The following is a 15,868-nucleotide window of genomic DNA, read 5'->3' as shown; positions in this document are numbered from 1 at the left end:
GTTCTTTCAGTCCAGGCATAAACCAGCAACTCCCAACTTTAGCAGTCAAACACTTTATTGCCCTCACTGGTCCTCACCCAGGATTATCCTCCCCTCAACAGAATTCTTGAATTACAAGGTACATACAACACCTCCCCCTGACTCTTCCAATGAAAAGGTCAGGCTTAGATCACCCCCAATTTTCATCATTAGTTGAAGCAAAACTTTTGGGCTTTATATGCCAAGAGGCCGAGCTGAGGTTACATACTCCTGAAACGTGTTTTCCACTTGAAAACAACGAGGAGTTTTTATCTGCTGAAGCCCCAAAACATTCAGGGCTCCTCATGGGAGGTGGCACAATAAGGTGTGGGGAGCACTGAGAAGCAGCACAGTTTTTAGAAAGATACTCTCTGAGCCAATGTTCAGAGGTGTAAACGCCTTATTCTGCAGTCAGAGGGGAAAGAGAAAGAAGTCCTTGCTCGCTGAGAGGGATCTGGAGTTTTGCCTGAGCTGGCTATTGGTGTCCAGAGGTTCTCACATCCTGCCAGACGTTCTCCTGCTTCTCAGCTGTGGCCATCTGAAAGTAGCTGCACCCAAGGATTGAACAGTTTGCTGTCACTGGCCATGTATTTCACCACAATCCATGTATTTCAGGTTAGTGGCAAAACTCACCATTCTCACTTCATGCAAATTAAGACAATAAATGCATTTCTTTGTGTTCTAATTGTATGATAAGTTCACATTTTTAATGCTTTTTTTCATATTCACTTCCATTTCCTTTTAGCCAATCTAATTTATTAATTAATCAGCTGTCTTGAAATATAATCCAGCCACAGTGCATTTCATTTAATGCAATTAAAACCCCCGAATGTTTTCTGGAGGGAATGTTTCTCAAATGGAGTAGTTCTTCCCTCTGGGAATTGCTGAACAATTTAGAGCAATGTAATCCAGAGAAGACCAGTCTCACTGATGAGTAATTGTGTTTGTTGATACTTTTCCCATGCAGAAGCTCTTTTCTGGGCAAGACAAAATTCTGAGATCTTTACTGAGTCAATGAGTAAATCTTCCACTCGTTCCCCACAGTCCTCAGTACTGCTGTTTCCTTCTCAATTTACACTCAAACAAATTCTTAAGGAGTTCAAAGGCGTTTCAGCTCAATAAGGAAACAGTGAAATTCAGGAGGCCAGTGCCCATCCTGATTTACTGTAAGTCAACTTCCAGCCCTCCAGCACCTTACATTGAAACTGAGTGCTGGATTTGAGGACTGTATTAAAGACATATGAAACTAATACCAGTAAGTCGCCTTAACTGAGGCAATATGAGCAAATGAAACTTTAAAAAAAGTGTGTATGTTTATCCAGACAAAGCCACTGACTGTTGAGAGGCTCATCAGTAGAGCACAACACTGTAATATCTCATCTACTTACAAAGCTGAGATTATGCCTTGGCTGTATAATAATAAACACCAAGATTCAATTGTGAAGTACATAAGGGAAAAAAGGGAAAGATAAAAATACAGAGGTACCATAGTAATGAACCAGGTATTTTGTACTGTCTGTTGCTTCCCTATGGGGAGTCACCAGGCAGCAAATGAACCAGGCAGTAAATTGTCAGAGCACAACTCTTCAGCTGACCTGTGCTCCCCAGCACACACACAAAGTGCAGCAAGAACCCACAAAAATCAACCTGCAGTAACAACATGCAAGGACCTGTTCAATCTGCTGCTCCAAACCAGGGCCTGCACAGTCTTTACTCACACTGCAAACAGTGAGCTGGCAGGGGCACACTTTGCTTCTAGTCAGCCAGCAGCTGAATTGCTGTAATGGGAGATCTTTCCATTCCCAGGCATCACTAAGTCTCAGAACAGCTGCTTTTCAAATTGCCTTCCATTGTTTCACAGGTATTACCTGCTCTAGAAAAGGCATATTCTAGGTTATCCTGGCTATGATTAGCCCATTAGTTTTGTAGCCACTGAGTTTGCAAGTTGCCATTTTCTCTACACAAGCTTGATCATCATCTCAAAAGAACTGTAGGCTGTGCCACTGTGGTCAAACTCCAAAAAAAAAGTTCAGCTTGCAGAAGATTCACCTAGAACTGCCAACTTTGGGGGGTGGGCGGAGAGTCTGATCCATCTTTTCTTGGACACATAAATTAATTATTTGCCTGTTACACTCGTGAGCTTTCTGTCTGTTTTATTCCTGCGGTTATCACTAAGTTCCATTTAAATCTGAGCTGTCATTTCTAATGCCTACCTTTGCAAACATAATTAGCAAATTACCTAGTGGCTTTTTTATCATTTTTACCCCCTTCTTATTAAACTTTTGCCAGGAGCAGCTCACAGGAAGCACAACACCAGTGCCCAACGCAGGGGAACAATCGCTGCCCTGCCACTTCCTCCACCACCTAAAGCAAAACCTTCGGTCCAAAGAGGATACAGAGGGCTGTCCCAGAAGATACCAGGCCTGAGTCTGAGCTCCTTCACCTTGTCTAAGCCAGGCACGATTCTGCTGAAGTCACTGCCAGGGTGGATCCAGTGCTGATTCCAAGGAGTATCAGTGTCACTGTCCTCTCAAGAGCCAGCTGCCCTTTATTTTCACTGTCAGTTCTCATGGACTGTGAGCACACAGCAAAAAACCCACAGCCCTAATGGCTTAGCCTTAAAAGCCTCTGGATGGCATATAGCAACACAGACTGCCTGTAATTACACTCAGAGCCAGATCATGGGTTGTTTAGCACAGGGACCTCATTTACTGTATTAAATTCATCCCAATCTTTTCCGTGTAGCTGAAGACTGGAATGCTACAGATGCAAGCAAAGAGAGGGCAGCAGTTGACCACCTAGAGCTGAAGATCTTACTTGCAAGAGAAAACAATGAAATAAGCAATACTGCAGCAAAGTTTAAGAGCCAGAAAGTTCTGTTTGCCTTTAGACAAACTTTAGACAGTTCTTTCTATGCTTGCCTGTACATGACAGCTGCTTTTTCAATTTAACCATCTTAGAGCAGACTCTATCATACATAGTAATGGTGGCATTCCCCTGCAGAGAGCTGCTGCTTTGAATGCACTGCTGAGAGACCCTCTATTTCCCCAAGAAATGAGAATGCAAGGGAAAAAAATGTCAGCACTGTGCAAACAAGAACCTTCGAGTGTTCCACACTCCAGAAATATCCACTCAAATGAGAAGGATGAGAAGATTCTAAGAAATAAGTTCGATTGGAAAAAACAATATTTAAATTCTATCTGATCTCTGGGCTTTAAGCATGGGATAAGATCAACTGCCTATTCTTTGTAAAGAACACCCTTTGCTGTCCCTTAGAAACCCAGCAGTTCTGGGAGAGCAAAAGCTGGGAAAAGGTGGTGAACAGGACTTGTTTGGATGCTAAATAGTGCTGAGCACCTGAAATGCCACTGATTTCGTGGGAGATGAAAGCGCTCAGAACTCCATGGGAACCAGGCTCTTCCCTTTTTAAATGAGAGAGCGTTTCCCAAGAGACAACAAAGCTTTCATGCTAAGGAGGTGAGGGTTTCAGTGGAGTTGGCAAAGTGGGAAGTGAAAAGGAACAAGAGAAGACACTGTGTATGTGTGTCTGAGCCCCAGCTATCCCAGGGCAAACCAACAGGCCCTGGAACTTCCCAACTAAGCTTGCAGAAGGCAATGTGGTTAAAGGGAGCTCCCTCAGGGCATGGGGCAGAGCCCAGGCTTTCAGATTCCCTGCGCTCCCTGTGCAAACATTCCTGCTGGAAACAGTCAGGCTGCATCCCCTGTAGGACAACTACTGAGCTCCCCAAATCCTGCAGTGCTACAAGGGAGGCAAACCTGCAACCACAGCTGTTCCCAACAGCTTTGTTACAAATTTATGAAGTGGAAGTCCTGACAGAGAAACCCAAGATGAAGTCAGCTCCCTCACCCTGTCAAGTGCATATTTTTCTCATTATTCAACTCTTAACAGGGATGACAGCCAAGATTAAATAGTCACTCATCTTCTGTGCCATTATACCTCCTGCATGATTGCTTCAAATTAAATCTAACAGTCAATGAAATAGTCAATATTTAATTTACTCATTGCAGGTGGCGATTCAGCTCCAGTTACGATATCATTTCATGACAGAAACATTGGTATTTATCACTTTTTATGAGTCTTCAGAAGATATGGGGTTCCTTCATTAGGCAGAATGTCCATGCAGCTTTAAGTCATGTGTCATCTCAGAGTGTGGATTTTGAACACCAGGGGCCTGCCCCTTTCCCCTGCTTTTCTGGGTGCTCCCTGTCAGTGAAGAGGTGTGAGGGGCCTGTGTGAGTGTCCAGAGACCCAGTAAGGTCACTGTGACAGCACCTACACTTCTGTTCTTCTACGAGCACCCACTGACTCGCTAGTGGAGCAGAACATTTGGGTTCAGGAGAACCCAGTACAGAAGTGACAGCCCAGGGCAATCAGGGTTAATTCCCACTCCCTTGACCTCGCTGGCTTACTTACATAAAAGCCATTACACGAGTAGGGGGAGTCCAACCAGAAACATTTTGGTGACATTCACTTCTGACCTTTTGACCACTCAGGAGTTCATCAGCTGAAGACAGATCATTTTCGCCCCGTTTCTAGGGGAGAAAACAGCCAGCACTGCTATCACTCCCTTTTAAGGACCATGCTACAACCTCCTGCTTTTTGTTAGCACTTTTTTGGGCGAACAAAAATACGCATTTCAGCTCCCTGACGAGACAGACTTGACATTGGAACCCCCTCCCCCTGAAAAATGGGGCTTCTCCACATATCAGCAGTTACTGTACATGGACAGTTCAGCTCTTGCTGAAAGGTCAGAAATTAGAAAGAAAAGGCACCACCAGGCTGAGCATTGAACTTTCCCTCATCCCCTCTCAGCATGAGAGGGGACTGGGGGCCAAGTCTGCCTTAATCCCCACACGACTCAAAGGAGTATTTGCTTGTATAAAGACCGGCATTGAAGTGACTGCCGGGGGTGAGTGAGGAAGTATTTGCAAGGGGGGGGGAGGCAAGTGAGCACCAGCTGAAAGCTGGAGTGGAGCATCAGCGGGTGAGCACAAAGACCTCAGCCCTTCTCCCCCCTTCCCCGAGGAGCTACAGGAGCTCATCTGTGCTTTGGGACCAAGGCAGCTTTGCAGGGGGATGCCTCGGGATGGGCTCCACCACTCCCCAATCCCCTGGGAATTTCTGCCCGCAGAAAAATGCAGCCGAGCTGTTCCCCGCTGCCCTGCCCAGAGTGCCCTTCTGGCAGAGTGTGGGCACAGGGCTCTGCACACCCTCCCCCTGTGCTCCCACTGACCCGGAGGGAGCAATCCCGTGCTCCCACCACCCCCTGGCAGACAAGGCTTCCAAACGCAGATGCAAGCACACAAAATAGTGTCCCCTCTCCCCGCCTGCAAAGCCAGAGCCAGCTCAGCGCTAAGACAACAGCACAACCTGTGCAATCGCACAGTCGATACAGAAAAGTTTCCTGAAATGTGCTCTTGTTTCCTGTAAGTGGTTTAGCGAAAAATCTGCTTTTGGATTAATTTGGGTAACAATCTGCTTTGCTAATCATGTGTTTGCACATACTTGTTTGGAAATCCATGTGTTGTGTATGTCATTATAGAGCATACAGTTATCATACTTTGCTTTCTGTTAATGTGTAAAGATCTGGTTGAAAAACAGGCACATTTCACAAAAATATCTCTGAAATTTTGTCCCTCTTTTCTATCACAAACACTCCAATCGGTTGGTCCTGTCACAGACATTTGTGCCAAACAACAAACTTTTCTAGCTCTCTTTTAGAAATTTCCCACTTTAAATTTTTGAACCAGACCAAGAGTATTTCTAATCTTTATTAAATCAACATAACGGAATAATGAGCTTGATACTACAAAGATTTTTATGCTTCACAACGCCAGGGAATTCTAATAGTTTTTATGGTGCATTGAATTTCCAGGTCTAAACACAGACTGATTATCACTGGGGGGGTGGTGCAGCAGAAGAAGGGAGAAAAAGACTTTTGTAGCCATATGCTCATCCTCATAAAGCTGCACAGTCAATTAATGAGTTGAGTAATTTCATATTTGTAGCTATTTGAAAATATGATTGTGCCCATAGCTGAAGAGCCTTCTTTCTGCTCAGAGACCAATTTTTATTTCTCTGCACTTTGAATGTGAGTCCCTACAAACCCCGGGCTCGTTGTTTACATTTTTTGCGTGTTAATGATCCCATGCGGAAACCCAGCGCTAACAATGGAGAGCCAGATTGGATCTTTGCCCCAAGCACCGTGGATAACTCTGCCTCCTCAGCAGCAGCATCAAATCTCTGCCTGCCCTCGGCTCCAAGGGATGGTAATTTGCTCCTGATGTACGGCAGCAGTAAATTACGACGCACAGCCCCCGCTCGGGTGACCCAGCAAACCCTCTCCCCACGCCTCCGTCCAGCTGATCGTGGCCACGGGGAGACGCAGGAGGAGGTGCCCCACACCTGGGTGGCTGGATGGAAGCGCTGCTCCAGGGATTTGTAGGTCAAGTGATGATTTAGCAAGGGTTTCCCCTGCATTTAATGTGTGTGCATTTGCAGCCCGACCTTGTGCTGGCCCACGGGTTGTTTGGGGGGTCACATTCACTGCGTCTCCGGCCCACTTTTGTCACCTCAGACTGCTCCAAGATGCTTTCCAAATGGTCCTGCTGCCACACAAATGCCTCAGCAAGTCCACAAATGCTGCACAGAAGTGTAGGAGGTGGAAAAATAGTGCTTTGAGGATAGTGAACTGTAATCTATCAGCCAGCTCTCCCGAGCTCCTAGCCACAGATGACAAGAAAAGCCCCACTGTGAGGAGAGCACAGGTCTCCAGGCAGGAATGGCGTGCCTTTGGTTGGGAAAAGCATGAGGGCTGGCAAAGCAGCAGCAATAACCTGCTCACTCGGTGAGAGGCCCGTGCCTTGTGTGGGTCAATCACACACAGGATTTACTTTGCCCTCAGCTCCCTCCACTTGCTTTGCCCCCACCCTGCCCTCCACCACCCACCACCCCAGCCTGGGGCTCCTTTGAAGAGCCCAAGAGCAATAAAAATGACTCCTGACCATCAGCCAGCCCTTCAGAAACCCCTCACTAAGGGTCTAAGGCAGATTTTCAGAAAGCCTTCACATCCTAGGCACTGAGATGCTTAAAAAATCCAACCATCATCTTCCAGCGAGAGCTTAGGAAAATCTGGCTGTAAACCCACAGTCCAGTCCTTTTGTTCCATTAATTGGCTGTGGGGTTTAATTTCTTCCTCTCACTTTCTCCCCTCAAGTGTAATAGTCTAATGAAGGCAGCTGATCCAGGCTGTGTTTCTGAGCACAGCCAGACACGCTGCCTGTGGTGATTCGCACTCAGAAATACATCCTGAGTTCTCCCTGGCCTTCAACAGAAATATGCCTTCAAAATCATTTCAAGTCCAAGTAGGCAAATGATTACTTGAATTTTAAATAAAGGGATTGCTGAGGGCCATTACAGAGACGTTACAAAAAGACCACCTCTGGCTCAGGAAATCCCTGAGCCACAAACTCTGGGAGGTTGAGTTGAGTTCCCCACTTTGCCTGCCCCGTTCCAATGCCCTTCCCTTGTACCTGTTAGGGGTCACTCCACTAACATGGGTGGAGATGGGGTAGTCTCTCTCAAGTTTCATATGAATATGTTTGGTTTTATGAAGCCAGCATCAGTTAAAAGAGAGGATGGAAAAATGTCACCCCCAGTACTGTTTCAAGTTACCATTGCCAGAATAAAAACCACCAACTTGGCAGGGGCATGATGAACTCTGACACTCAGTTCCTACCTGACTGGCACCAGAAAGAACGCCTAAGCTTGACTTTCCAGTATTTCCTAGCATTTCCAGAGCCAGAATGATTGCAGATACTACAAAGACTACTCTGGAAATTACATCTTAAAAGTTTATTTCTCCAAATATCACAGGCAAAAATAGCAAGCTGGATCCAGTAAATTGCTGTGGCTGTGACTGCAATTTGAAAATAAAAAGCTTCAGCTTATGTCTTCTCACTAACTTACTTCCACTTCAAGGAAGTCTGCAGAACAGACAACAATTCTAAGTTCTTTCAGGGATTTTAGAAACTTTTCTTTCCCCCCAAAAGCATCTTACCACCTACACTACTCTGAAAGAAATCATTACATGGTCCGGGAAGGTGCAAGTTGGTATGAAGATGGAGATCAAATTTTAACAGGTAATTACAGGTGCTTGTCCTCTCTTTGATTTCACTGAGAGTTAAAAGCTATCAAATGCCTAAAAACCTCAGACTACAATCTTGCAGTGGTATATAAAAAGCAACACTGGCAGCTCCAAACATTCAGAAACTCAAGACCAAGGCCCCTTCCCACACACACAAGAACAGAAATGAGCTTGAAAACTGTAAGATGTGAGCAAAATAGTTGCAGGAGGGCTCTTGTAAATGGATTGAGTTTTTGAGTTTCTCTCCACCATCGGGTGAGCTAAAAACTTCTCATTGTTTAGAATGAAAGTTTAACATTTGCTGGCAAAAGCTGAGCCTTAACCTGAGAAGTATTCATCACTGTGACAAAACCATGAGGGCTGCCAGCAACATAAAACTCAGAGTCCCAGCATTTTAAATCAGGAATTTGGTCTGGGTTTGACACCTGGGTTAAATCACAAGCAATAAAGTTTGTGTTTCATCTCTTTCTAACCCCTGTCTGTCAACACAGAATCACAGAATCATCAGGGTTGGAAAAGAACCTTTAAGATCATCCAGTCCAACCATCCAGCCAGCACTGCCACTGTAACCCCTAAACCTCTAAACCATATCACCCAAAACACAGTGGGACAGGTAGGAGTATCTCTCCAAGAGACCCCTGGAATTGCAATAGCAGGATGTCTGTGCTCACAGCAGCCCAGAACAGAAGGCACACAGCCATGTCCTAAGTAAATGTGACTTTTCCACTAATTCACTCAACAACCGACAGACCTTACACTGGAGCAAAATTAAAAAGTGAAGCAAAAAACCCCAAGAAGGTCTTGTCAGTGTCTGTAACCTACAGGAGGAAAAAATGTCTGAAAATGAGGCCAATGCTTTGGGTGTGCCCGGTGAGAATCCCAGCAGCATCCCTGCCCAGGCACCACAGCAGCTGATCTCCAGCTCCCTCTGTGGCTGGGCAGCTCTGCCACAGAATGAGGGAAGGCACAGGGGAGCCACCTCACTGCTGGCAAAGACAAGCCAAAGTGCCTCCAAATGAATTTGGGGTGATCAATGGACCATGGCAGAATTTGTTCTGTTTCTAGTCCTGCCAAAAACTCAGATTAGAGACGCTCACTTCTGGAACTGACCCGCAAAGCCCGGAGAGAAGCAAAAGCTGATTCCACTCTCACCCACCCCAGTCTCTCCCTCATGCCCTTATACCTCATCAGGCTCCCTGGTAATCCTGCAACTCATGCCAATAGGACACAGGGCCATAATTCCACAGCAGTGTCTCCAAAAGTAAACCAGCAAATTCAGAAACAGGGAGAGTGACTAAACTCAGCGTGATTAACCAGCACAATAAATTCTAATGACCAAGTAGCTTGGGCCAATATTTACCAGTGCCTGCTGTTGAGTTGATCAGAATACAGAACTCTTTGTGCATGGAGCAGATAGTCTGTTATCACACTGCAGCTTGTCTTTCACACCACATGCACCACTTACTACACAACTGAAGCACAGCTTAGCAATTTTATTCAGCCGGTCTGCCACAAAAACTCAATTTAAAAACTGCATTATTGTAACTTGTGGATATGGATCCCATTAACTAGCTCCTTGTCACTTCATATAAGCACCATTTCTTCACATTTAAGGTACAATTTTAGTAGGAGCTTTTCTTTTCTTCCCCCCCCCCCGCCCCCTTCCCTCTCCTTTGTTATCTCAATCTGACTAAACTTTTTCTATCTGCTTCGCTGTACTTTTGTCATCCCTCTGGCATTTTTAAGACAGGAGGTACATTTTTAGGAGCCTGTTTGCTCACTGGAGAGGCACTCCCTGCTTAATGTGAAGGGGAGCAGGGAGTAATCCCTTCAGGTACCATGGAAGGGGTTTAAAGACATTTTGTTGCTTTCCATAATTCTCCACTACTCAGCAATAGAGCGTGAACACTAAACAGAAACTTCAAAAACTAGCTTTTTAGGGTTCTCAGTTCCAGGCAGACAATTTCATGCCATCAGAAGGTGAGACATGAACCTCCTTTAGCACCAGGGATCCTCTGCAGTGAGCCTGTTTATACCTTGCAGGTATAAACACCGTCCTGTTACCTCTGCTCCCCTATCACCTTCCCATCTATCCCGCCTTTTTTTACAGGAGCTGAAGGTTAACTCCGTGCCAAAGCCATTGGCAATGCTCTCCCAGCCCTTCCCTTCCAAACTCTCTCTCTTTTTCCAAATCTGACTCTTCTCTTTCAGCTGATTTAAAACCAGACTGCTCAGAGCTGGAGACACGGGGAGCGTTACCAATCCTGTAATATTTACATCTAATATTCATTTATTTTGTGCTTTGAAAAACGCACTTCCTCACCGGTGCAGCTCATACATACACTCAGCAAGGCAGAGGCTGGCTGTTTTTATCATCTTTGTGCTGTGCCCTTTTCCATTTCCAGCTGGGACAGTGGCCTGCAGGCTGCTTGAACTTGCACCAGAGCCTGAAAGCCAGGGAGAGGCGGAGTGTCAAAGTGACCTACATTCCTCTCCCAGTTCCTTAGCTTGACAGAAAATCAGCCAGACTGGAGGCAGGATCTCCAAAGAGAACCCCAGTGCTGAGTGGGGAATAATAAACCAGGAAGGTGTTCTGCTAAGGGGTGTCCTGGCAGGTGGCTCAGGCTGGAGGGTTTGTGTGAAGGGCAAGCTGGGACTCAGTTCCCATCAGGGTGCTGTTGGCATTTTTACAGGATCTGTAGCAAACTAAAAGTAATGGAGTAACACGAGTATTCCTTTGTACCATAAGATTACATTTCCCAAAGAAAGGCTGTTAGCTGAAGGCTGTGTGGGTATGGGGAATGCCTCATCCATCCTAATACACTGTCTAGGATAACAAGGCCAATAAGAAATCGATTTTTAGTCAATAATATTCACTGTTCCTACCATTTGCTGTTCTGCTCAGTTCAAGCCCTGCCAGATCAGTGTCCAGTTAGACACATGTTGTCATAATGCTGCTGGACAGTGGAGCATGGCACTAAAGCCACGTGAAGACATGTCAGTGCCTTGTCAGGGACATTTCAGTTCCAGATTAGTAAGATCCAGAGACAAGAAAAAGGGCGAGAAAAGCCTTGACTCTAAACTCTTCGAAAGAATTTGAGTAATATCTACCCACAGTGAGACACTCATGCCCATTTCTGAGGATTTCTACAGCTCAAGGAGGAATTCTAAGACCTGACTTCTCTCCCCTAGCACTTGGTTTGCATGGGTGGAATTACTGTTGTCAACGATGCAGCCAAGGCCATATGTGACTTCTTGCTGAAGATAACGGGAATGTTCACAGTGAAAAAGCCACCTTTTCTTGAACTTCATTTGCTCATTTAATTACCATCAGTATGTGAGTTTAGGTATCCTCTCAAAAGAAAAAAAAAAAAGACACTGTAGTAATTTAAAAAGAAACTTTCAGGCTCCCATGCTCTAAAAGGCAATATTTGAGCATAAATATTCTTTTTTGCAAAAAGAACTGCTTTGATCTCTTTGCTGTGGTTAATTGATGCATTTTGGCATGTCTGAGCACCCCGGGGGGGAGCAGGGGAACAAAAAACAAAAGACAAACAGCCTGAAGTTCTAACAAAGGTCTAAGAAAACCACTTCTCCTTCCACATCCTGTACTTATTCTTTCCACGCTGGTCCTGAAAACAAAAGCCCAATTTTCAAGGCAAAGGACACCTAGGGGGACTTTATAGGCAAAGTATTTATCTTCTCAAAGTCCCCTTTCACAACATTAAAGCAATGGCTAATGTTAATTAAGCCGTACAAAACCCCCTCCAAATCTATTCCCCTCATTAAAGCACTACAACAACAAACCATTGGTACCTTTCACTAATCTTTACAAACGTACACAAAAAGGCTGAGTCTTGATACAAAGTTTGCTGAGACTTTTATTTCTTCCCTGTGTAAAAATTTCAGGGCTGGAGCCTGAATTATCAATGGCAATTCCAGTTTGGGAGCTAATGATATGCAGGCTCAGGCTCTTCCAGGGAACACACAGCAGTGATCAGACTGAAGAACTGCTGCTAAGGCAGATATATTGTTCTGCTGTTGTATCTATTTAGCAGTTCCACCCCAGCCTGTCTCTACACTGAGACAGCTTAGAAAGGGAAAACTCAGATTTAATCAGCTTAATGCAGTGGGCAGTTAAGTGGACGCATAAAAATGCTGCTTTTTTTTTTTTTTAAAGAGTTACAGATTCTTTTCACTTGGCTATGAATTAGCGGGGGGAGAGGCGAGTCTTAGCTGGGAATGAAGCAGGGCTGTGGGGGTGTGCTTGGGAAGTTGGTGTCTCCCGTGCACCGAGCCCGAGGATGGACTGTGACCACCGGGGTGCTGCTGCACTGGCCTGATTTACTACGGCTTCTGCTTCAAGTGGTCGTCAAAGCAAGTTCAGGCACGGTTCATCATTATTATTTCATCAATTAAATGCACCATGCTCAGCTGGCAGCCAGTGAAGTAGGCTGTCACAGATGCATCCAAATCCAGGTCAAAGGGGGTCTTTGTTCTTCAAAAAAAAAAAAAAAAAATCCGCTGTGGAATGAGACATTCCATACTAATCAAAACAGAAATGGTGGAAAAAACAAAACCTTAAGCTCTAGCAGAAGTTGACCAAGGGGAAAATATAGCATACTTTTGTCTCTAGTTATTCACTGGAAACACTTTATCTTCTGGGGTTCAAAGAAACTTCCATTAGGCAAAAATTCAATACTCGGGCAGCAAAATGCCCTGGCTGTAAAAGGCTCAAAAAAATCCAAGGCATTTAAGGAATCTTTTTCTTCTCCAGAAATCTTATTGTTTTGTTTTGAATGCAGGAGACCAAAGGAACAATCCTGCCCAGGCACTGGAATGCCCTCTAAACCTCTCTGCAATCCAAAGGCTCTGCTCTCCCGGCAGCTGATGGGGGTTTGCTGCTTCTCCTGAACGAGCCATCCACACCATTCCTTCACCAGAGCCATCCACACCATTCCTTCACCAGAGCCATCCACACCATTCCTCCACCAGAGCTATCCACACCATTCCTCCACCAGAGCCATCCACACCATTCCTCCACCAGAGCCATCCACACCATTCCTCCACCAGAGCCATCCACACCATTCCTTCACCAGAGCCATCCACACCATTCCTTCACCAGAGCCATCCACACCATTCCTTCACCAGAGCCATCCACACCATTCCTTCACCAGAGCCATCCAGACCATTCCTCCACCAGAGCCATCCACACCATTCCTTCACCAGAGCTATCCACACCATTCCTTCAGCAGAGCCATCCACACCATTCCTCCACCAGAGCCATCCACACCATTCCTTCACCAGAGCCATCCACACCATTCCTCCACCAGAGCCATCCACACCATTCCTCCACCAGAGCCATCCACACCATTCCTCCCCCAGCCGTGTCCCACAGTGGGACAGCCACTCGGGCACTGCTGCTATTCCCAAAGCACACCTTTGCTTCCTGCAGCCTGGCTTTGTACAGCCTCCCCCTTAGGAATGCACGTGCCGGGGGATCAGCACTGCCCTGGGGAATGGAGCGGCCCTGCAGATGGTTAAAGTCGGTGTAGTGCCTGTCCTGACAGACTGGGGGCGATTGTTGGAGGCATCAGCAGGATCACAGAGACTTTGCCAAGGAGTTTTGTGTGGTTTGCATCTCGGTTCTCTTAGCTCATATCATGGATATTCTCATTTGCTCTGAGCCATTATACGCGTGGCTTTTATACAACATTGATTGCAGGGGTGGGTGACAAATATGTTTTCTTTTCAGAGGTTACCAGCTGACAAATAACTACCATTAATCTCGGCTCTCCATCTGAAAACACAGGGATTCGGCTCCCCATCTCCTTCAGAAATTTATCCTGGGAGGCAGTTCAGACAAGGAATGGGTGTACCCTTTGTGGAACGGCAGCCAATGAGCTCAGATGCTGTGCAGGAGGAGGGGAGCACCGCCAGCATCACTGAGCTCCAAGCCCAGCCCACACGGCTGACAGGGCTCCACTGGATCCCAGCAGCAGCTCACTCCTCCCTGCAGGAGCAGAAAGGCCCTGCTCTCCATTCCCAAGGAGGCTCCTCACTATTTTTTTTCCAAGTGGTAAGATAATCAATAGTGAAAATGACAATAATCAATAATGGTTCCAAACCTAATTACAAGCCATTCTCCACTCATACTAAACTGTCAGTGTCATTAATAAAAGCATAAGTGCTCTGATCTTGCTCCCCTTTCAATCAATAGATTTCAGTGGGTGCAGTTAGAGTTCTTGGTCATAACATGTTGTTCATCATTAATTTATCTTTTTGGGTCTAAGAGATGGCACTCACTGCCTTGCTTCTGTTACCTACACAAAAAGTGCACCCACAAAAAAGTGGCACACTGGGCACCTCCCATATCTAAAGGGAAAAGGTGGAAGCCTTTTCTGTGCAAGAGTCTCAAAGCATTTGCACAGTAACTATGACATTAAAGCAGAGCTTGACTCTCCTCAGCATCAAGCCCAGAGACAGGGAATGATCTGCCCACAGTTAGTGATGAGGAACTGGAAGTTGAACACAATATTGGAAGCTGGACACGATGTTGGACTCCACAGTGTTTTGTTTGTGGTATTCTTTCAACCACAAGGGCCACTTGAGAGCCCTGCCTTTCATGTACATACAACGCACATTTGTCTCCACATTTTCTAGAGCTTAAGCCAAAGATAAACACGAGCTTTGCTCACAAAATTTGAGCCTGGCCCCTCTAGTAATGGTATGTGGAAACCAGCATATTCTGTCACTCTAACAGAATAAGGGGTCATTCAACAACACCTACAGAATAGAATAGAACATTGTATTTCCAGTTGGAAGTGACCTACAACAATCCTCTGGTCGAGCTACCTGAGCACTCCAGGGCTGACCAAGAGTTAAAGCATGTTATGAAGGGCACTGTCCAAATGAGGTCATTCAATCCTGTGCCACCACTGTCCCACCCTGGTGCTGCTGGGACACAGAGGGGCTGGGGAGCTGTGCCTGAGCCCACAGAAGTGGGACCATAACTCCAGAGGGACAGAAATCACAATATCCTGCCTTTTTTTTCTTCCTTACACAGGAATTTCAGCCCACTACACCGATTCCTCATCACCTGTCCACAACCATCCCCATCCAAAGGCTCATTAAGCCCAACCTGCCGGTACAATTTCCACATCTCTCTCCCTTGCTTCCCCCCCAAAGCAGCAACTGCTTCAGGAACAAGAGGTCCCTCCTTTTGCACACACACAACAACACAGCACTGAAAACCTCCCGTGGCTCCTGCGTGCTGGGAAAGGGGCTGCAGTCATTCCAGGCTGCTCTCACTGGGCTGGGAAAGGGGCTGCAGTCATTCCAGGCTGCTCTCACCGGGCTGGGAAAGGGGCTGCAGTCATTCCAGGCTGCTCTCACTGGGCTGGGAAAGGGGCTGCAGTCATTCCAGGCTGCTCTCACTGGGCTGGGAAAGGGGCTGTAATCATTCCAGGCTGCTCTCACTGGGCTGGGAAAGGGGCTGTAATCATTCCAGGCTGCTCTCACCGGGCTGACCACGCACTGATGGCAGGAGTTACCAAAAGCTGGTAAACAGAGACATACAGATCTTCAAGGAATCCTGGGATTTGTGGTCTCTGGAAAACAGGGATGCTTCTACACAGTTTCCTAGCTGATCCCAGTTTTTCTTGACCTCTCAACCAATAGGA

Source organism: Pipra filicauda, unplaced genomic scaffold, assembly GCF_003945595.2.
Source record: "Pipra filicauda isolate LSUMZ 115617 unplaced genomic scaffold, ASM394559v2 scaffold471_size599564_pilon, whole genome shotgun sequence".
Lineage (NCBI taxonomy): Eukaryota > Metazoa > Chordata > Aves > Passeriformes > Pipridae > Pipra > Pipra filicauda.
This window is presented reverse-complemented; position numbering follows the sequence as displayed.